This window comes from Cavia porcellus, unplaced genomic scaffold (assembly GCF_034190915.1).
Source record: "Cavia porcellus strain 051 isolate PalLab524CR breed Dunkin Hartley unplaced genomic scaffold, mCavPor4.1 scaffold_1, whole genome shotgun sequence".
Taxonomy (NCBI): Eukaryota; Metazoa; Chordata; class Mammalia; order Rodentia; family Caviidae; genus Cavia; species Cavia porcellus.
Window position 1 is genome coordinate 122,119,991 of NW_026947484.1, and position 22,751 is coordinate 122,142,741.

Consider the following 22,751-nt stretch of genomic DNA (forward strand, 5'->3'; position numbering starts at 1 on the left):
CCCCACGAAGCAGCTGGCCCAATTACCCGATAACAGAATTATAGCTGGTTCCCTGTTCTCCCCAAAGGGCCAACCGCAGCCTTCAAGCAGAGCCCAGCCAAGACACGAAGCCCGCCGCCGACCTCACCTACGGTGATGCCGCAAAATCCCGCGCTTTACGGCCTTTTACGACTCAGCGAGGGCGTGAGCGAGCCGCTTCCCTGAAGTGGCTGTCTGGAGCCCTGCTTCCTTGACAATGAATGACTGGCAGCCTGTTGGGGCTGCAAGGCGTAGGGTCGTGGGTCTGGGGAGTCAGTGGGATGCCCCAGGACGGCCTCTGGTAAAGGTCCTATGCTTTAACGTGCCTTTCCTGGTCCTGGGTAAGTCCCCTAGCTCTTTTGACTCGGAGGAGCGGGACCGCAAGGAGCCGCGTTTAGCGCCACCCGGCTCTCCAGCGGGTGATAGGTGAGAGGGGCTTTCCTATTTTGCTCCGGGCTCACCCACGTTCGCAGAATCCTGTCCTCTTCTGCTATAGCTGAAGCAGCCTCTGATGAATACGTAGTCAGATTGGTCAACTCCATGGCGAATGCGGTTCTGATTTCCCAGTGGGGCAGTGACTCCGGGTTTATCGCGCAGACCTTATGCTGGGATGCCCCCAAAGATCCTCTGTAGTCGTCATCGGTTTCGGAAATTCCAGACCCTCCTGTTCCTAGGGAAATGACATTTGAGAGTGCTCAGGGTTTTCACGTGTCTCTCAAATGGGGAATTCTTATCAAGTTGTTTGTTGAATGTAATTCCGGTATCAGAAAGGTTTTGGCTGAAAAATGCTCTTTTTGAATCCACTGGTGACGTCACCCAAGTTAAAAAAAAAAAAAGTTTTTATGACTTACAATGTCTTGGTAGGCAATGTTGACCTGATTTTCCTGGTTCATTTTCCACAGTGCCATGTGTTCTATGTGTCTTTGCTCAAATCTAGTTTCTTAGGTCCTGATTCTTTTTTTTTTTTTTTTTTTTTTTTTTTTTTTTTTTTTTTTTTTTGTGGGAGAGAGAGTTCCATCTCTCTATTGCATTTTTCATTTTGTACACTCTTGATGCAAATTTTCTATGTACTTATTTACTGATTTATTCTTCACACTATATTGGGGATGATGGGATGCAGGGGCAGGTGAGGGCACATTTGCAATCCCAGTTACTGAGGAAGCTGAAACAGGAGGATACCAAGTTTAGGCCAGTCTGAACAACTTAGCAAGATCTTGTCTCAAAAAATAAAAAGAACTGCAGATGTAACTTAATGGTAGGGAACTCCTGGGTTCAATACCCGGTTGAGTGAGTGATGGGTTAAACTTTACACAGATAAGAATTTTAAAAAGTGTTCAACATCATTAAACATAAAGGAAATAAAAAATTAAACCAGAGCGAGATACCACTGTATACATACTATAAAAACAAAACCCCAGAAAAATTGGCTGTCTAGTCTCATAGATTCAAGTTATCTATAATACTTTATTTCAGGTTTCAACCTCCTATGCAGGCCTCTTCTCTTAGCCTTTTATATTAACTTTTCATTGGAATTCTTCACCCAGAGGCATATCAAATTCAATACATCCAAAGCGGAATCCATCAGCTTTTTTCCATATTAGCATTTCTCTCTGTATTTTCTACTTGAAGTGTGAAGAAAGAGTGTCACCAATAGATTTACCAAATCCAGGCCCTTAGGAGTCATCTCCATAACCAGTTTTGTCATGTCTGCTTTTCTTTCTCAATAAAGACCTTGTCTCCTGTCTTGGTTACTTTTCTCTCTCCTTGTTGAGACAGAATACCTGATGCCTGAAATTAGGGAAGGGAAAGTTTATTTCTTACAGGTTGGAGGTTTCAGTCTGTACTCTCCTGGCTCCAAGCTGCAAAGTGCCATGGCAGCCACAGTAACCAGCAAGCACTAACAGCAAAAGAGAGAGTCACACCTTTTCCCCACTGTTACACTGTATACTGGCCCCACCCCTGGGTGGATGTAGTAGTCACACCACCAATCCAAGTGCTACACAACAAACCAATCAGAAATGCTAGATTTAGGCGTCCATGATTTCATGAGACTTGGGGGGCCACTGACATAACCCATGACACCTACTATCACTGCCTTGGTTCAGGTCCTCATTCTGACACTGCTTTAGCTGGTTATCATGTATCCTTCACGTTCATCATTTTCCCAGTGGCCACAGAGTTCTATACCACCTGAAAATGTCACTGCCTTTCTAAAATCTTTTTGAAGCCAAGAGAAAATCCAGTTCCCTTAACATATCTCAAATATCACCAAGGGTATAGTTACTGCCTACCTTTCTAGTCTTGTCTCTCCATCTAAGGAGCTTTATTTCCAACTGTACTGATTGCCTGTAGTGCTGTGCCCACAATGTACTGCTTTGCATCTCTGTGCTGCCATTTAGGCATAGAATACCATCCTTCATTCTCTCTCAACAAGGTGACCACTACTCAGCCTTTAGCCCAGAAAGTCTTCCCAAGATCTCCAACACCTAAATTGTTAGGTGTCTTCCCTTTATTGTACTAATGATCTGTCTGAATATCAGTTGATGTCCTTCTGTATTTCCTTTTTACTTAAGCCATCGAGTTAATGAAGTTAAGGACTGTGTCTTATATTCTTTTTCCTAAGACAACATCGTGATTGGCACATAGTACATATTTAATGAGTGTTTGTTTATATATCATATGTACTAGGAATTGAGTTATGAATTTTCTTCCTTATGAAATACAATGCAAAATGTGTTCAAAATGATTACCAAAAATTAATTCATCAATAGATATTAAACATAAACTCATGCGACTTTTAAGGAAGCAATTCGTGTCGAAAGCCTCAAACACATGTCAGATGTACTTCATGTGCACACTTGAACAGGTAAATGATAGGCCAAAATTTTGTTTCTGTGTTTTCAAACTTTCTATGAGTAATTTGAGGTAAAGTCACAGTGAAAAGACATTGCCAAAAAGAGTAAGTAATCCAAAGAAAGGTGTGCTTTATTTCCTTTGGAAAAATAAGTGTGTCCTGGAAAATATTTTTTGTATAGGCAAAGAATCAAAATACTATTTTTAGACATAGAAGAAATTTCAGTTTTTGATCTTCAGAATTCAACTGAAAGGGTCTGGGGATTTAGCTCAGTGCCTAAAGCACTTGAGAGTTTGATCCCTGGTACAAAAACAAAACAAAACAAAAAAACGGGAAGTACTCGCATATGCTATAGAATTCATAACAAACCTATTTTTCTTTTTTTTTTTAATTTAAGGAGAAAAAGAAAAAACAGAAAAAGGGTACAAGTAATACAAAATTTAAAAAATAAACAGTAAGAAGTCACTAGTTAATAGATTACATATTCTCATCTTAGAAATAGTTGTTCAAGTTACAAAATTGAAGCATATAAAGTGGACTTTCAAATAGTGAGAGTGCAAACAGTTTTGTTCAGTGATCCAAAAAAGCTCAGTAATGTGGTTATCTATCTTATACACTTAAACATATATGCAGTTATAACCTTTAGAGCACTTTCTTTTCTTTTTTTGTACAATGACAATTACACATTTTGGGTTTTATTACTCCCACAGTTCTTAATACTTTTTTTGAAGTGAGTAAAACCAAATGTGACATATCAAAACAGAGTCAGTCAAATCAAAAGAATGGACATAATAGATAATGTAAAAACAAAATCTAAGGTGATCAACAATGGTTACCATACTGCCTCTTGCTATTTTAAGATGAATATCCAGTTATAATAAAATTGAACAAAACAGTAAAGAATAAAACCAAAGCACTGGAGACAGGACTTTAAAAGAAGATAATAGACAACCGGGATGAGCGTCATAATGAATCTTACTGTCTTCACAGTTTTGCCTATACTTTAAACTTGGTACTATCAAGCAAAGCAGAATAGGGGAAAATCAGAACAAGATGGTGAGGGCAATACAGGATTTCAAATCAAGTTAATAGAAAATCAAAAGTTACTATAATGCATCCTGGTATTTTTTATTTATTTTTCCCTTAATTAAAAAGATAAAAAGAAAAAAGTAAATAATTTTTAAAAAGGGGGGGATTGAGATAAAAGAGGGCATAACAACAGAACAGTGCAGGTCAAAACATAACCATTTAAGCAGAATAGACAAACCTATTTTTCTACCTGCCTTCTTTCCTCACTGTGATTGTAAAGTTTTGGGACTTTGCTAGAGGTGGATAGATAAAAATAAAGGGATTTTGACTTCTCCCCTCAGTTCAACAAATACAAGCAGCAAGGGTTTGCCTAGTATTTTTAAATTTTTTTTTCAGAGCTCTTCTGTGGGGTTTGGATGTTTTTCCTTTTGAAACAGGTTTCAAATATAATTTTTAGGAAAACTTCCAAATGAAGGAAAATTGAAACACTTATAGTAAATTTCCATATAGCCACTTCCTAGGGTCTGCAGTTGTTAACAGTCTGCTGTATTTGCCTTCTTAATCTCCCCAAAAATCAGCCATTGTCTTTCTTAAAGCATTTCCAAAGGAGTTTCAGGCATCAGTATATGTGATTATATTTTGCTTTCTAGGTAAAAGGTTTATGCAGCAAATAACAGATTAAATCATACCATTTCTTCACCTTACAAAGGATAAGCTGAAAAAAATGTTTAAGACAGTTACTAATTGGTTATAATACACTGTAGCATTATTTTAATGATAATGAAAGCAATCATAGTATTTATTTAAAATACTATAGCAAATTTGAAGACTCGTGTAGCAGGAGAGAGGGATGGTTATAGAGTATAGTAAATCCAGAATAAACATCAAATGAAAAAAATCCTTTTTCATTTAAAGAATAATAAGAATGAAAGGGGCTTGAAGAGTTTTCTACTCTATATTCCTGCTTTGAGGTAGCACCACGCCAAATAATGCCTGAAAGTGAGTATTCATGCATTTTCTGAAGAAGTTTAAGATGTTTTTATAATCTTTGTCAATAACTCATTTTTAGTACCCTTACTATCAGAAGTTTTTCCTTAATTTACCTTTAGGCAGTATTCATAAACTGAGAGAATTGTAAGAAGTTAAAACAGTTTTTCTACTTGATTGTCATAAACACATATGCTACATTCGTTTTAAGGTAATAGCATAGTTGAGATGCTGCATTGCATTGTGAACCAGTTGTAATTACCTTACATCTAAAAACTCATCTTTCAACTTTCCTATTTGAGGTTGTTGTCTATTGAAAAGAAGCCATCAGGGGAACTGGCTAAACTCCATCTGACCTTATTGTGAATAGAGAATATTATTTTACTCTAAAGCTGGCCTTTTAACCTACATGTTCCCAGAGATTGCCTTTGTTAGATTGTTGATTAATTTTCTTAGAGTCTAGAGACTTTGAATTGACTGTCATTATTTGCTAACAATTCATGAATAAGTAGTAATTTAATTCTTTTTAAAAATATTTTTATTTAGAATATTGCTGCTTTAAGAGAAACTATGTTTACTAATGTTAAAAAATTTGAAATTATTTTATTGTACATTCATTTACTTAGAAAAAACTCTTCTGTTCAGTCATCTTTTTTACTTATCTACATTTTATGTTATTTGGCAATGTAAAATGAATAAATAAAAAGTTTAGACCTACTTTCTCTATAAACATTACACAAAATTTTACTGTTGTCATTAACCCTAGCTTGGTAGGTTTTAGATAACCATGTAGAAGTTATCTAAAACCCTGTATGTAAAGCTCCTTTGTGTGTGTGTGTAAACTATTTTTGTTTGTTTCAAGACATTTTATTCTTGGTCTTTCCTTCAAATTTTATTGCTAAATAAAATCAGGTATACACAGTTTCACTCTTTTGTTCATAATACATGTCCGGTGAAATTGTATCTAGAGAGAAACATTTAAATTTGCCAGGTTTGATGGAAGAGGAAAATGACCTTTTCAAAGTGGCCAGCCAGGTTGTGTAGCTATGGTTTTACTTTTTAAAATCTTTGCCCAACATTCTCCTCTTCAGTGAATCCTATCTTATGTCAGACCGCAACCAACATTTTTGATCATTTATTTTGCACTCATTTCCCCTCATAGGGAGGCCTCTTATGACTATAGTAATTTTTCCCATGATAAATCTAGATACTATCAACCAAAATTAAATCTCTGTCTATATCAAGTTACAGAATTTCGCAAGCATATTTCCTTTGAATGGATTTGGTTTGCATTTCTAAATCCTTGGCAGGCATTTTATATGAGTCATTCTAACCTTGCTTCCTTGTGTTTTACTTTGGTTCTATTCACATAGACTACATTAAGCCTGCTTAGCTGTGCTGGTGGCCCAGTGAGTAGTTGGCAATTTCTTGAACTGTTGATCCCCTGCTGTGTTCCTGCTTGATGGTCTTCCTTGGACAACCTGCATTATTGAGATTCTTGTCTCTGTGTTTATAGTCGTCAGTTTGTTTAATTATATGCTCTCCTCTACTTTAGATCTTGCTTCTGGTTAATTTGTCTCAACTTTCATTACCACTCATTGCTTAGTGTCATTGCCTGTAACATACTATTTCTCCATACATCAATCTTATCCTTTAAATTCTCTTTTAGTTGCTTGTTTTTTTGTTTTCGTTTTTGTTTTTTGAGACAGAGACTTACTTTGCAGTACAGGCTGAACTTGAACTCACTGTGTATCACTCATTGGCCTTAAACTCAGTGTTTCTCAGTGGCAAAATAAATTGAGATGTGATTTTATAATGTACGTGATTGATAGCTTTCTGTTGCTATGATAAAATACCTGAATCAACTTATAAGGAGGCAAAATTTATTTTGCCTCATGATTTCAGAGGTATCAGCCCATGGTTGCTTGGCTATGTTGCTTTGGGCCTACATTGCTTTTGGGCCAGTACGTTGTAAGAAGCACGTGGCGGGGAGCACTGTTCACCTCATGAAAACAAAGAGGAAAGAACCAGGTTCCCTTTATCCCTTTCAAAGACATATCACCAGTGATCTAATTTTCTTCCAGTAGGCCCTGCCGTGTCTTAAGGTTCAACCATGCAAATGCACTGTAGTCTGGCAACCAACTATTTGGCATATGAGCCTTTAGGGGGCATTAAAGATCCAAACCATAACAATGACCATGAATGTGTTGCAGGGTAGAAGGTTTAATTAAAACCTGATGGAAATCCAAACTGAAGTGTGCTTCTTTTAGAAATTTGCATCAAATATCAAGAAAATGAACATAAATTCCTAGGTAAGTTAATAATGTTCTGTGTTAGCTTTTGTAATGTTTGAAGTTATAGTTCTTTCTAGGTCTATCACCATCTTTGATGATTATAAACATAAATTTCTTGAAATTTCAAGAAGACTGAACGAATTCTTCTTTCCACCTACAACCAGCTAGACAATGAAATAGGGAGAGTGGAGACTATTATTTCTGTGAATCATTTTAAATACTTTATACTTCCCAATAAGACTTCTCAGAACTATGGTTACTTATTTTGGTAAATCACCCTTTTTTCCCAAGTACTGGGAATTGAACTGAGGTTCTTTGCAGTGGGCTACATCCTTAGCCCTTTTTAAAAATTTATTTTTCTGATTTTGTGACACGGTCAGATTGGGCTTTAGCTTGTAATCCTCTTACACGAGCCTTCCAGAATGCTGGGACTACAAATAGCACCATCACATTTGGCTGGATCATAGAAATTTCTGACAGATTCTTGAACATACATGTTTTCCATTATACGTGGAGATTTAGCTTAGTTCTTGCCACAATTCACTTGCAGCCCTATGATACATTTTTGGCCTGAATTGTGCCCTTTTCAAGTATTTTATTCTGCTGTGTATTTTCAGAGATAACGAGAAGCCTAAGTCACTGTCTATACAATTTACAGCTGAGGAAGACAGCTTAAATAGTTGTGCCATAAGGATGACACAGTATGTGTACTAATAAGTGCTATAATAGAAGTTCAAGCAGTATGTGAGAGAACTGGAGTAGGGGAGATTAATTAAAGTGGATATTGCCCTGTGGTGTGATCTAATTCTATTCTCTTTATAATATCTAGGCACTTCATGATATGTCTTTCCAGATGCTTGGTGGTTTAAAAGACTAGTCACCAGATAACCTGTTTGTGTCATGGTTTCAATTGATTGTATTGGTTGGATGTTGTCCAGGGAACCTAGCTTGTTGCAGAAGGGACAGCACTGCAGATGGCCTTCATCCTTACAAACATGTTAATTGGATTTTTGAGGATTTTTGAGGATTTTTGAGGATTCCCACACCACCTATTTCTTAGACTAATTTTTTTTTCTGGAATACAAAAATCAGCCATTTTGTCTATTTATATTGGGATTTAAGGAGAGGTAAGTAATATGTATTCCTGATTATGATGTCCTTTCTTTCAGATATCAATCTGATAATTTCTTAATGAACATAAAATCCATACAGGTAGGTGAGTATAACATAAGGAGAGACATAGGAAATAGCTGTCTTCCATATAACATAGTAGTTAATGGAATTCTTTTGAACCTTGTAACCTTAAGTTTCTTTTGTCAAGCCTGTTTTTCTTGACTGATTTTTTTTTTCACTTTCTTTTTGACTATTAAAAGCACTATTTAAGCTATTGTCCAGTTGTTCCTAAGGGCTTGGAAGAGTTCAGCCTCATTAATTACATTTTGCGTGAATATTTTGACTGACTCTTATTCATCCTAAATTTATGCTTTCATAGTAATCTGTCTTTTAAAGTATAATAAAAGGAGCATAACACTGGGTCCAGCAAACCCATCCCTTACTTACCTACTATAAATTTTTAACTTAGCATAATAGTAGCTGTCTGTGCATTTCAGTACCTTTTCCCTGAGGGATACAGCAACCAATCTGTGTTTACTCATTCAGTATGACAAGTGGCAGGGTGTTTGCACATATACAAAAGTAGCAAAATGAGATTTTTATCTATCTTAACTGGTTTTGCATATGTTTACCTGAGCATCACAGAGGTCCATTAGACCCACACCACTCCAAAATTTGTTAAAATTTTTTTCTTTTGTTTTTTTTTTTTTATGGTGAAAGTAGCCCAGTTCAGTACAATGGCACATGAAAAATCAGAATTTAAAGTTTTGGAAATTAATCATCAGATTAATCATACCTGGAGATGAAGATGATTTGTTATGGTAAAATGCATGCTTTTATAACAGAAGGTTGGTGTAGGTGGATGATGATGATGATGATAATGACTGTCACTGACCTGTGAACCAAAGTTCCTATGACAGTGAAATGGAATTAACTGATATAGACATAGGGAATGCAGACCTCTTTGACTCAGATTAGGAAAAAAACAGCAATGTGAGTATATATTTGACTAGTTGAAAAGTTGCATGCATATGCAACCAAATGAAAAAAATCCAATGTTAGAACTAGGTCCAAAAATATAATGAGGGTTTTGGCAAGTGTGAAGCTTACTAGACAGAATGCTGGCACTGCCATTCAGTGTTGTAAATTTTAACCAACAGAATGATACAGGATGCTGCGAAATACAAGTGAAACATTCTATGTGCATCAGTAATGATATTAAAAATGTATTATTATGATACCTCACTGAAAGTATACATAGATCAGCTGTACTTAGCAGAGGTTTCTCACTGTAATTGAGGGAATATAAAAGACTTATGGAAAAGTAATGGGTCAAAATATGGCATAAAAATTTATACTCTGTAGATGTGAATACTTATTATGCTTTCATTTTGACATTTATTCTGGAACTCAGCCATAAGGTCCTTACTAGTATAGTAATAAACAGAACGATGTTCTAAAGAGACTTGTTGCTCCCATCTTCAGACTAACTGGAATGTGACATTTGACAATTGGTTTACCAGTTTGCAATTGATGTTACATTTGCTAACAGAGCACAGGTTGACCAGTGCAGGAACTGTACACAGGACTAACGCAGAAATTCTACATGAAATGTTACAATTTCAAGACAGAGAATTGATGGTACAATCTTTGGATTTCAGAAAGGTATAACATTAACCTTTTATATAGCAGAGAAAAGCAAACTGGTACCGCTGATGTCAACATTTGATCATGATGGGAACACTTGACCAAACAGAAGCCTGAGATGGAAACTTCTTACAACAAAACCAAAGGTGGAGTAGATATTGTTGATCAATTATACAGCAACTATGTTATCACTCAAAACTTAAGACATTAGCTAATGGCTATATTTTACTCAATCCTAAACATGCATGGCATAGTTTGATAGTTTACAAATAAAAGTAAGAAGTGCAAAATACTCTATAGGCCCACTTGGTGGGCCCAAGGGAAATTTTATAGGGTGAGGTTCCAGTGGTAGAGAATGCGTGTTGCAAAGCATCAGCAACCACAGCAGGCAACATGGAACAGAGCAGAGCACAAGAGCCTAAGAACAACTTGTATCTTTATTGTACAATTTTTATACAGGTTGTTATCTCATTATTTGCATGCATACATAGTGCCATACCCAGCACATGTGTGTTTACCTATGTTAAGTCCTGGGTACGTAACTGTATCCCACTGCGTGCTTGCACTCCACAAGCAGGGTCACATCCTCAGCTGTTCTTAGATGGCCCTGAGCTTTGAAGCAGTCTGAATGGTTCCCCACTATAAAGAAGAACTTTTCTTAAAGGATTGGGACTGCAGCTAATAAGAGATCTTTTACAGCAGGGAAAACAAAATGTTTCTTCCCAGGAAACTATGAAAAAAACTGTGGAGCACACTGGTGAGGTGACAGGTGAACAGGCAGGTGCAGCATCACAAAGACCTACTCAACAACAGGAAAACAAAAAGATGTCAACTGTGCCCTACAAGAAAGAACAGGAAAACAAAGCATACATGCTGTCAGTGTAAGTGATACTTATGTATGGACTGTGCAGTTGTCATGTGTGAAGAGTCCCTTGGGTGTGACAGTTGAAGCAAAAATTATTTCTGTGGTAGACTCTTGTTTGTGTTTACACTATAGTTCACATAGATTTTTATTTTTGATGTTACCTTTTAGGTTTTATAAGCAAGCACACTGTTGATGTGGAAATGTTAATGTCCTAAGCACTCATGTTTTATTGATACCTTATTTTGATAAGTGCATGTTGTACAGTATAGTAGGAAACTCCAGACAAAACAGAAAGAGAAGTGACAAGACTGCCACATAGGAGAAGGGAAAACTAAGTGCATGTGCTGTCAGTGGTAGCTAGACATGTTCATGGAACAGAGTTGTCATGGACAGAGAAGTTGGCATGTATGTCTTGGATGACAAGTGAAGCAAAACTTGTTTGTACAGTGCTATTGGTTTTTTTATGTAGTTCATATAAGAATTTATTGCTGATGTTATATTTTAGGTTTTGTAAGCAAGTATACAGCTAGTATGAAAATGTTTGTCTTTCTAAAGGCACAATACATACTAAGAATTTAACACTTTATATTATTATACTTTCTGTTGCTATTAACTACACAATGTGTAATATAATGAGACCCTCCTGACAAAATAGTGAGACTGCTGAGATGGCAAGTATGTTCTACAAAAAGGCCAGGAAACCAAAACACATGCTGTCAGTGTAAGCAATACGTGTACATGAAACATGCTGGTGTCATGTGTGCAGACTGCTTTAGGTGTGATAATTGAAGTAAACAGGTTTTTTTTGTAAAGTGCTTGTGGTAGATTAACTTATGGTCAACTTACGACACCCTGCTGAACTAAATCAGCCTGGTGCAGTGTGTGGATGGCCCATCTGAGGGTTGTTGCCAACAGCATAAAAAAGAGAACTGAAGGGGAAGACAGTGTGCTGTTGATTCTCTTGGAAAAGCTTGGCACACTGGCTTTCCTGATATGAGTTCAGCTATTATCATCAGAGGAGCTCAGTCCTCACTGTCTCTGAATGTGGCTGCAGTTCTCTTTGGGGGAGCTCTGGGCTTTACTTTGAGCATCACTTTCTGGCTCAAGTGCAGATCTCTCAGCCTGCCAGCACGGATCCTTCATTCCACTTTCTAGCTTCTTGTACTGGCCTTTGGGCCTTTCCCCTGCAGATCCTTGATACAGACTTGGATAAGACATTGTCATGGGCTCCAGGCCACCAGCTGGACCTCTGGAGGACATTGCCATGGGCTCTAGGTCTTCAGTTGGACTTGAGAAGACATTGCTGTGGGGCCCAGGCCCTTAGCTGGATTATTTGGGCCTCTAATGTGTGGACAGATCTCCCCCACTTTTTTGCATTTAACTCTTTGGGTAAATATTATAAAATAATCCTAGAAGTTATGTGTCCAGTAATAAATCTTTTCCCTTGTAAAACATAACTACAACAGTGCTATTGGTATTTTCAGTGTGGTTCATATAAACATTTGTGTTGTTTTTAGACTTTGTATACCAAAAAACAATGTTGAAAATTTTGTTATAAATGGATTTTATCAGATTGCAATAAAGACCATCTATTCCAGTTTTCTGTAGGGTTTTTATCATGAATAGGTGCTGGTGTGTTGAAGATTTTGATGCTTTTTAAATAAATATTCAGTGCACTAAAAATTCATTTCTTTATTGTTGTGATTTTTTTCCTGTAAGAACTTAATGTGTAATAAATATAATAAAACTCAAAATTAAAATTAATAATTTATCAACAGACGTATTCTGTCAAACCTGTGTTTCTGCCTCTTTATGACAATATTAACATTATGCTTTGTTAAATTCTGATGTTTATAATTAAGGTTTCTTTTGTTCTTTTTATGGTATTGCTAAATAAATGAAGTTTGATTAATAATGATATAAAAAGATTCTAGTTATTGCCTGGGTCCCATTCAAAACTTTGTTTCATATTAGCTTGTTTGGAACCACAGTGGCACTGCTATAAAACTTTAATTACGCAAAGAGTCACCTTGAGAGCTCTGTTAATTCCCCTTCTCAGTCCTGCGGTCTCTCTTTCCACTACTCTTCATGCCTATTGCTCACGCTTTAATTCTGACCTTTGCCATTTCTGACCTATGCTCTGAATTAACCTGTAACACTTCTCCCTATCTACAGGATAGGTCTAAACCATCCTTTGACTTCAGTAGTGTTTTGTCTAAAAAGAAATTTTATTTTCTCCTTAAATAAATAATATAAATACCCTTTTTACTTAGATGTTGTCATTCTTCCCAATCAATTCTCCATTTTCTTTCAGTACACCTTTTACTTTAGCCATGCTGAATTTATTTCTCCAATCAGCTGTTTCCTGCCATCACCATTTAGCACATATGGCTCCACTCTTTGGAGAACCTTCTGCCAAGTAGATTCCCATTTTCAAGGGTCATTTTAAATATTCTTTGGTCCAGGAAACTTTCCTTATCTCTCAAACATAAAGTAGTGTCTGATCAGTGGTCCCGCCTCTGTATCTAGTAGCATATGCTCTCTCACACTAATTAATTTCTTGCAGGTCCACCAATGGAGCTTGTATGCCAGGAGGATATGCAGTGTTCTCTTTATTTTTGCAGCTTACATATGTAGGATATAATAATAATATTTCTTTGGAATGAATGAAAGAGTAGACAGTTTCTGAATTTAATTTTCTAGTTTGCAGGCAACTTTGAATATCCATTGTGTGTAATAATTTGCCATTCAGAAAGGCAGGAATTTCAGTCAGGTATGGTTACTGCAGGGATGAGTCACCCTGTGAAGAGTCTAGCCAGCAGTTTAATACCATTTCAGAGTGGCTTCTCTTTCTTGAAAAACTGCCAGTCTTTTAGTTTTAGGTGAATTCATTCAGTTTTTGTGACCTGTTTATAGAAAAGTGTTTTTAGAGAAAAAGACATAGTGATTACTAGGTTAAAGTGTTGTGAGTAAACCTCTGCAGAGCGAACATACATATTTTAATAGTTAATAGTAAAAGAAATATAAAAATGTTTCTTTAATTGTGAAATGTATGTATTTCACAATACATACCTCTATAGAGAATGCACATAAATTTTTGCTTCTCTTATTCAATTATTGTGGCTGAATAACATTTCCATTGCCACTGAATTCTGTATCCCTGTAAACAGTCAAATTTGAAATGATAATTTTAATTGTTCTGTTTGTAGTACATTATCTCATTGTTCTATTTTGTTTTGCTTTTTAATTAGAACTCATTATACCTCAATTTATTAAATATAGGTCACTTTGATGTTTTTTAAATTTCTTCTCGAGTCTGTTCTGTTTTCATAGGCACTTAGCTTCATTTGGTATCCTCATCCCCAATAGTTTTTCCCTTTTGCATATTTGAATGCCCACGTCTTATACACAGTCACAACAATCTTCCCTATAACTATTCTTTTTCTGGCATTTTGTAACGGTTTTCCTCCTTTGCACCACAAATTATTCTAAAAAATGCTCAGTGAACATTTCAAATTCTTCATTCCTATTATATGCTAAATCAGTTTTATCTGATTTCCACTCACACTATAATAAAACTAATTTACAAATGTGTCTAATGATTTTCATGCTTTTAAACAGGGGACATTCTACTAATGGATCTCTTCCTATGGCTTTTGACTCCTTTGAACAACCCAATCATGGTTTGTGCTTTCACTTGTAATTTCTTTTCTGAACTGCCATCCTCTATGTTTATCTGTATGTCTGCTGTAATTGGATGGACCATAACACTTCAATATGTGCAGAACTGAACTTTCCTTCCTACCTTACATGCTTTTCTTCCTGATTTCTTTGTTAGTGAAGTTAAGCACCAACTAAAACAATAATGTCCCCCTCGTCCACCCTTATCCTTTCAAATTCAAAGAAATCCAATTCAGTTTTACCTTTTTAGTGTCTCAACATTAGAAATAAAATATGTTAGGTTTCATTACATACACATGGTTGAATCACTGACCAGACAGCTGAATGCAATTTCTATACACCCTCCCCTCCTTTTGTGGTCAGGCCAATATCCCATGACTTAAAATCTCAGCCCTCTGTAACATATTGGTCTTTTAAACTTACAACCTGAAACATGGCAGTATAAGATGTATTTAGAAAACTTAAAGAGTTAACACCATTGATTCTCAAAAGACATAATAAGAACAACAAAAACAAACAAAAAACGAGACCAATACCTCTAGTGAACATGGGTGCAAAAATTCTCAACAAAATACTAGGAAATGAATTTAATAGTGTATCAAAAAGATCATCCATCATGGTCAAGCTGGTTTCATCCCAGAGGTACAAGGATAACTGAGCACACACAAGTCCAAAAATATAATAGATTACATTAACAGAATGAATAATAAAAATCACTTTATTATCTTTATATTCAATGCAGGAAAAGCATGCAACAAAATTCAACATCTCCTGATAAAAAACCCTGAGCAAATTAGGTGTAATAAAATCATGCCTCAACGTGAAGGCTTTGTATGACAAACTTAAGCCAACATATTGAATGACGTAAAGTTGAAAATATTTCTTGTACTATCAGAAACAAGAGAAGTGTGTATAGTCTCTCTACTTATGTTCAATATAGTACTAGAAGTAGCTGGAGCAATTGGATAATAAAAATAAAAAAAACATAAATAGGAAAGGAGGAACTGAAATCATCCCTCTTTGCAAATGATGTGAGTTTGTAAACAGAAACCTATGATCTCCACCAATAATAGAACTGATAAACTCAGTAGAAAAGCAGTATAAAAAATTTAGTAGCTTATTGATATGTCAACAGTTTTCTGAGAGAAACGGGAAAGCAATCCATTTACACTAGCTACAAAAAGTAAAATATTTATGACTAAATAAAGGAAATGAATAACCTCCATGATGAAAATTACATAATTTTGATGATGGATTGAAGACACACACACACAAAAGTAAAGATTTCTCATGTTCCTAGATGGATTGAAAGAATATTGATAAAGTGCCCCTGCTGCAAAAAAAAAAAAAAAAAAGAAAAAGTTTACAATCTCAATTTAATCCCTAGCAAAATACCAATGACATTCTTCACAAAGCTAGGAAAAACATCCTAAAATTCATATGGAAACACAAAAGTTCCTCATAGCCAAAGCAGTCTTGAGAAAAAACCAACAAAACTAGAGACATCACAGTACCTGATTCCAAAACATACTACAGAGCCATAGTAACCCCAACAATATGATTCTGGCGTAAGAGGCATATAGGCCAATGGAACTGAATAGAGCACAGAAACAGAGGAACCAAGAAAAAAAAAATCACTGGAGAAAGAACAGCCTCTTCAACAAATGATGCTGGGAAAATGATATCCATATACAGATTAAAATCTGATCCCTATCTCTTACTCTGTGGAAAAGTCAACTCAAAATGAATCAAAGACCTATAAGAAAGACCTGAAACTGAAACTCTAGAAGAAAATATAGGGATAACACTTCAAAACAATGGTATAGGTAATGATTTTCTGGATAGAACCCCCAAAACACAGGAAATTGATAGAATTTTCAGCGTGGAAGGGAACCATCTGATAGGATTTTGGCGTGGCTAAAAAGGGAGATATGAAATAGAAGAGACCTTTATTTTAAGAATGTGGGGAGAGACTCTATGACCCTCCCAGGGTCTGGCATTATCTCCACCAGACACGTGGTGTGGGGGCATGTGGCTTAGGTTTGGAGTGGTGCCTAAGGGGCATTAGTAATGCACAGGTAGCCCATTGGTATTCATTTCCGCGCCACAGGTAAATTGCCTAGGGGCGGGAAAGGTGACCTCAGGATAGGGCCTCTTGGTTCTGCCTCCAAGGCTTTACCAGCTACAGTGTCCCATCTGGGGCAAAATCCTTTCAGAAATGAGCAAGAAATTTGGTAATATTAAACTAAAAAAACTACACCAAAAAGGAAACAATCAACAGAGTTAACAGAAAATGCACACAACTGGAGAAAATATTTGTCAATTATTCAAATGACAAAAAGTTATCCAGAATATACAGCAATTCAAAATGCAATTATAAAATGGGACAATGATCTGAACAGATACTTCTCAAATAAAGAAATATAAATAGCCAACAAATACATGACAAAAGGCTCAATATCATTAGCTATCAGAGAAATTCGAATCAAAACTACATAGAGATAACATCTCACCTAAACTAGAATGGCTATAGTTAAAAATATTAACAAATTCATGATGAAGAAGATAAAGGAATTCTTATACATTGTTGGTGGGAATGTAAACTAGTATAGCAACTATGGAGAACAGTTCTCAAATATCTAAAAGTAGCTTTATCATATAGATGATCCAAATATCTTACTTCTGGATATTTAGCCCAAGGACATAAAATCAGCATAGCAAAGAGACACCTGCACACTTATGTTTATTATGGTACTATTCACAACAGCTAATACTGTATATGGAGTCAGCCTAATTGCCCATCAGCAGATGAACATAAAAAATATGTAGTTTTATGCACAATGAAGTATTTTCAGCCATAATGAATGAAATTCTGTCATCTGCAGCAAAGTAGATTGAACCAGAGATTAATATGTTAAGTGAAAAAAAGCAGACCCAGAAAGACAAGTACTACGTGAGCTGTTTCATATGTGGAAGCTAGAAAATGGCAATGTGAAAGTAGTAGTGATCATTAGAGATTGGAAAGCATATGTGGTGTGTGGGTGTAATAAATAGCCAGGTAGATTTGATTGACTCGATACCTATATATGGAAATACCACACTGAATTCCATTATTCTGTACAAGCATTAGCTGTCATTATTTTTTCAAAAAAATTGAAATATCTTTAGTCCATCATAAGTGTTGTACCCCAAAAAACAAGCCCCCAAAATGATGTCCAAAAAATGGGGCAAGACGTGTTTTTTAAAAGAAAAAGGAGCACTTTTTATTTATCCTGGCACCAACGGCACAGTGCAGTTGGAGTTTGCAAGGCTGTGTAACTGGCTTAAAATTTTGACAGACTTTTAAGTACAATTAAGAAGACCTTTGTTTTCCTTTGCTTGAGGACAGAGAAGATTGCTAGGAATTTACAGTCCTTTGTTAGCTAATTTCAGCACTTAATTTTAGGTAACATCTGTCCTTGGCAGAGGGGAACAATGGTTAACATATCAATCAGGTCACCCAGGAAGATGGCACATACAGAACAGTATGTGGGGCGGTGGGGGGGGGCACTACAGTTATTTTCGGTTCCCCAGGGTGTCCAGTTGTAGAAAATAGTTGTGTTTGCAAAAGGGAATTAACAGGTAATTTGGTCATATAACTTGGGCATTGGCAAACATAACACAGGATGAAGAAGCTCTTTTTGTTAGTGTACAGCAATAAGTAAGCAGTCTCTTACCATGGGGAAATTTCAGTAGTTTAGAGACCATCTCCCATAAATCAAGGACAAAATACAGTTAATTTTTTTTTAATTAATGGAGATTGAACCCAGAGCCTTCACACTGAGCTATGCCCTCACTTCTTTTTAATTTTTTTATTTGAGAAAATTTTACTAAGTTGCTAAATTGTCAAGGATAGGCTTGAATTTATAATCTCCTACCTCAGCCTCTCAGTGCTGGGATTAGGTGTGTGCCACTATCCTTGGCTGACGGCTACCTTGTTTATTGTACAATCAACAGCTTTAGATCAACTAAAATAAAACATGAAGATTTAAATTATGTTGATAGTCCAGAATCTTTGTTTGTTGTCTCTTTTAAACATTTGAGAGCATTCAAGAAAGTACGGAGAATTTATAATTTGGGCACAGAAGTCTGAATGACATTTAAAATTAATTAATAGCATAAATTTTGATTTGGAAAAGTCTATGGAGGTTGTCCACAACATAGTGCTTTTAAACAGTGTGATTAGAGGCTTTCTGTTTCTAACAGATTGGTAAAATACTCTGAATAATCTAACTTAAAATGAAAACAGATGCTGGATAGTATGTATAACTACTGACAAGTAGTTTGAGACACTGAGACACAAAAAGCAAAATGAATACCAAAACCTAGAAATGTAAAGTTCCTTTTGTCCTAAGAGTTTGTACAAATCTCTTTACCTTTAACTCAGTTCCATAGCTCATGTCACTGAGAGTAGACTGAACTATAAACTAGAACCTAACAAAGGATCTCATAAGAGATCTCTGTTGTACAGAAATCTAGACCTAAATGGCAATACCACTAGCATAAGAGTGAACTGCAAGTAAAGGGGGACAGTAAGGACTATTTAAAAACAACAACAACAACAGCAAAAACCTGAACTCTCTCTAGGTCACATCGTCCCTGAGGCCAACAGCGCCATTTGCCTGTTTTTTAACAAACCACACACTAAGAATAGTTTTTACATTCTTAAATAGTTTAAAAAATCGGAACAAAAGTTCATGACACATGAACATTACATACAAAAGCTAAATTTCTATTCATCTTTCTAAATAAAGTATTATGGAATATAATGGCATTCATTTACGTATTGCCTGCTGCCACCTTCAAACAGCTACAGTTTAGCTGAGTGCTGCAAAAGACAAAACCTAAAGTATTTACTACCTAACGCTTTACAGAAAAAGGTGACATTTTAGGTTTAGGAGTTATCATGGTTACAAATCTTTCAAGCTTTGTTCAGGTTCATATCTATAACCCATATGTTACTGTATGTTCCTTTGCTTAAATAATAAACAGTGACTGTTCTGTGGTTGTAAAGTTATTTCAATTTATCTACCCTCTGTGACAGTTTTGACTTTATACTTATGCTTAAATTGTAAAAATAGTGCAAATTCTGAGATGTGATTATCTGCTTGTTGAGTTTGAAATTTGTGCCTAAAATAAGTTACTGAATTTTAATACTTTTATACTTGAAAAAATTATTTTCTATTAGCTTATTTTTTAAAGCTAAAGGACAAATTTTAGAAATTTATTTCAGGGATTACAAAAAAGCACTAATCCTAAAAGAAAAAATTGATAAATTGGATTTCATCAAAATTAAAAGCTGCTTAAAATTGTTAATATTAAAAAGCAGAAGTCAATAGCACATGGAGAGAATAAAACCCTCATACCCAAATAAATAATCCAACTGCTAAAAATTGAAACATACAAATCTAAGCAGTAATTTGAATAACACTTCACCAGAGTATATTTATTCATGTCTAGCAAGCACAGGAAAATGTAATCAGCATCATTACTTTAGAAAAATGCAGTTCAAGGTTACAACAAGATACTACTTTATACTTATCCGAATGGCTAAAATTAAAAATTATCACCAAATACTAGAAATAATAAGGATCACCTAGACCTCTCATACATTACTGGTGTAAAGTGATACAGTATAAAATTATGTCAGTGAAACATATCTGGTGACCTTAGCCATTTAACTTCTAGAATTTATTTAGAGAAATGTATACATAAGTCCATTAAAAAATCTTACACAGTATTATTTGTATCAGTTTTATTCACAATATTCTCAAAGTGGAAACAATCTAAATGTCCATTGTCAAAGAACAAAATTACAACACATTCAGTTTATAGCTTTTATCTTAATTGGCTTTATTTGTGACTCTGGAATTGAAAAGATTCATTGAGATAAAATAAACATTTCTGTGGGAGACAACTCTAGTGACTCCATTTGAATGCAAAACAATTACTGTGACTTTGATTATTTGGAGACTCATTTTTTTATACTGATATATAAAAAGCTGGCTAGGGTATTTCCTTTCTTCAGTTGGCTCTAAGCATTGCAAATAAGGCTAACCGAGGTGCTAATATGTAATCTCTAAAACAACAACAAACAGTCCTGTTTCCTCGCATAGTGTTCTTCATATAGGATATACAGGACATGATGAGCGAAGGAGAGGTCAGAGCCAATTTGCTGGGAATATCAACTGGGTATGAGCCTTAAGATAAAGAGTATTTGACTCCCCAGGGCACACGAGTTTACATATCAGAAAGCAAAGTGACAGCCTCCCAAAACAGTTCCATTGCTACCTTAATTGGATTATGTAAATTGAACCTTCTGCATATCTTTATCTCTGCAATATTCAGAGATGCCATTCTTGCACCTGGGTAGCCAGCTCAAGTTATTCATGTAATTTCCACCATCCTCACTGTTACTCATCCCTCAGCCCACCCCCCTTCTTCACAAGATAAATTCTGGGAGAGGGCTATGTCCTCACGAGGATTGGGTTTAGAATCCCTTGACTGCTCTTAACTTGGAATATGTCTTAGTGTCTTACTCTCACGGTGATTTGCGTTGGTGGTGGTAAACTGGAATTAACTTTCTGGGATTCCAATAACATCTCAATGGGATTACAAATATAACTTTTTAGATTGTGAGGAAAACTAGAAGGGGGGTTACAATACTTAGATGACTAAACTCAGTATTTGGGATTACAATAATTTTCATGAACAGGAAAGATTGGTTTCATAAACAGAAAGGAGCTGAATAAAGCAGAGCCAAGAAAAAAGGGGACTGACTGGCTATTTCAAAGTTACTTTTCGTTTGAAATGGAGACAGAGCAAAGTAAAATAACTTCAGGTTGTTTTTTTGGTAAGAATTAAAGAGGGAGCTTTACTCACACCATTTGAAACTAACCTACCTGGGGAATCTAATTGTTATTCTTCCTTCATGAATTCTCAGGAGGTTTGCTAATATCTTAGTTTGAGATTATTGTACTTTAGCCTGGGTAACTCCATTTTGATTTTTGATTTTGGTCTATTGGATACCATCCAAAACAATGTCTTTCTATAATTTTCTTTAACTCAAAAGGAGAATGGATTTTTAAAATTATAGCTACACAATGAAGTACAAGAAGCAATTTAAAAATGAACTAGTGATACACATTGAAAGATGACTGTCATTGACCAAAAGAGGCCAGACAAAAAAAATACACACTGTTTTAAACCCACTTATTTGAAGCTAATCTGATGGTGGAATAGTTGATTGCCTATAGGGCATGAGGCTTTCCTAGGAAGTTTTTCTAGAATGTCCTACAATGATAATTGTGACTGGTTGCTGGTTATATGGTTATAACATTTTTCTAGAGCTACCCAGTTTTTACAGTTGAGATTTGTGAATTCTACAGTATAAATTTGCTATCTCAGTATATACAGAATTACAATCAAGGCATTCCTAAAATTAATCCAACACATTTGTTGCTCAATGATTTGGTTATTAAATTTTACATATGTTGTGTTTTTTCAAAATGATGTGATTATAATCTAAAATTTTCCAAGTGGAAAGAAATCTACTTATATAAAAATAACTCAACCATATACCTTGCAATTTACTTTCATCATAAATTTCTATAATCAAATAAGTAATAAAAAGTAAATAAAATAGAACTATCAAGTCAAAATTAGAATCACAGTCTTGGTAAGAGCCTGTTATAATACTGTTAAGAGTCTTATGTTCATTATTTTAGTTAACGCTTAAAGTACTCATAATCCTAATAAATAGGTTTAAGTTCCATTTAAAAATTAGTATTTTGAGGTTTAGAAAGGTTAAGAACACAGTCAAGAGCACAAAGCTAGTAAGAGGTAGAACCCAGTTTTGTTTCTTTTTACTTTAGAATTTAAGCTCTTTCCACAGTACTTTTGTTTCAGAGATCAGTACAGAAGAGATGAAAAGGCAGCTCAAGATTTATAGGGTGGGATACAATAAGGCCCCTGGATTAATCGCTCCAGTGAGGCCGAGGGCCTTGACTACTTGGCTGCCCCTTCAAATGTCTTTCCCACAGCCAACACAGGCTTCCAAGTCATCCCTGTGCTTCATTTGCTTCATTCGGATATTAGGACAGTGAGGCACTGGCCCGCTGGTCGGTTCTGTCATGTCTATCAGTGTCATCCATCAACACTGAAAAAGAGAGATGAACCCAGGAGAAGAGTGAGGTGAAGAGCAGCAAAAGAAAAAAAAAGAAGA

The 22,751-nt window shown here is 35.6% G+C and overlaps 1 protein-coding gene and 1 long non-coding RNA gene across 5 annotated transcripts in view; one reads left to right on the forward strand and one right to left on the reverse strand.

Annotated features, from left to right (window-relative positions):
• Positions 1-793, reverse strand: part of Dph5 (diphthamide biosynthesis 5) — a 44,975-nt gene extending 44,182 nt beyond the window's left edge. Inside the window, exon 1 of one of the 3 annotated variants that reach the window (XM_013143143.3) lies at positions 480-793. The gene's annotated coding sequence lies outside the window, so the exon portion shown is untranslated. Of the gene's footprint in view, positions 1-26; positions 238-479 lie in introns of those variants that run through there. The other 2 variants (XM_003478967.5, XM_005007827.4) reach the window with 2 other exon arrangements.
• On the forward strand, positions 309-12,264 carry LOC134477336 (uncharacterized). 2 transcript variants are annotated; one of them, XR_010049322.1, is made up of 3 exons: positions 309-444; positions 7,102-7,200; positions 8,012-12,264. It is a non-coding gene; the product is annotated as an uncharacterized LOC134477336 (long non-coding RNA). The 2 variants fall into 2 exon arrangements; XR_010049321.1 differs by having other exon boundaries at positions 7,102-12,264.
• Positions 12,265-22,751: the final 10,487 nt, after the last annotated feature.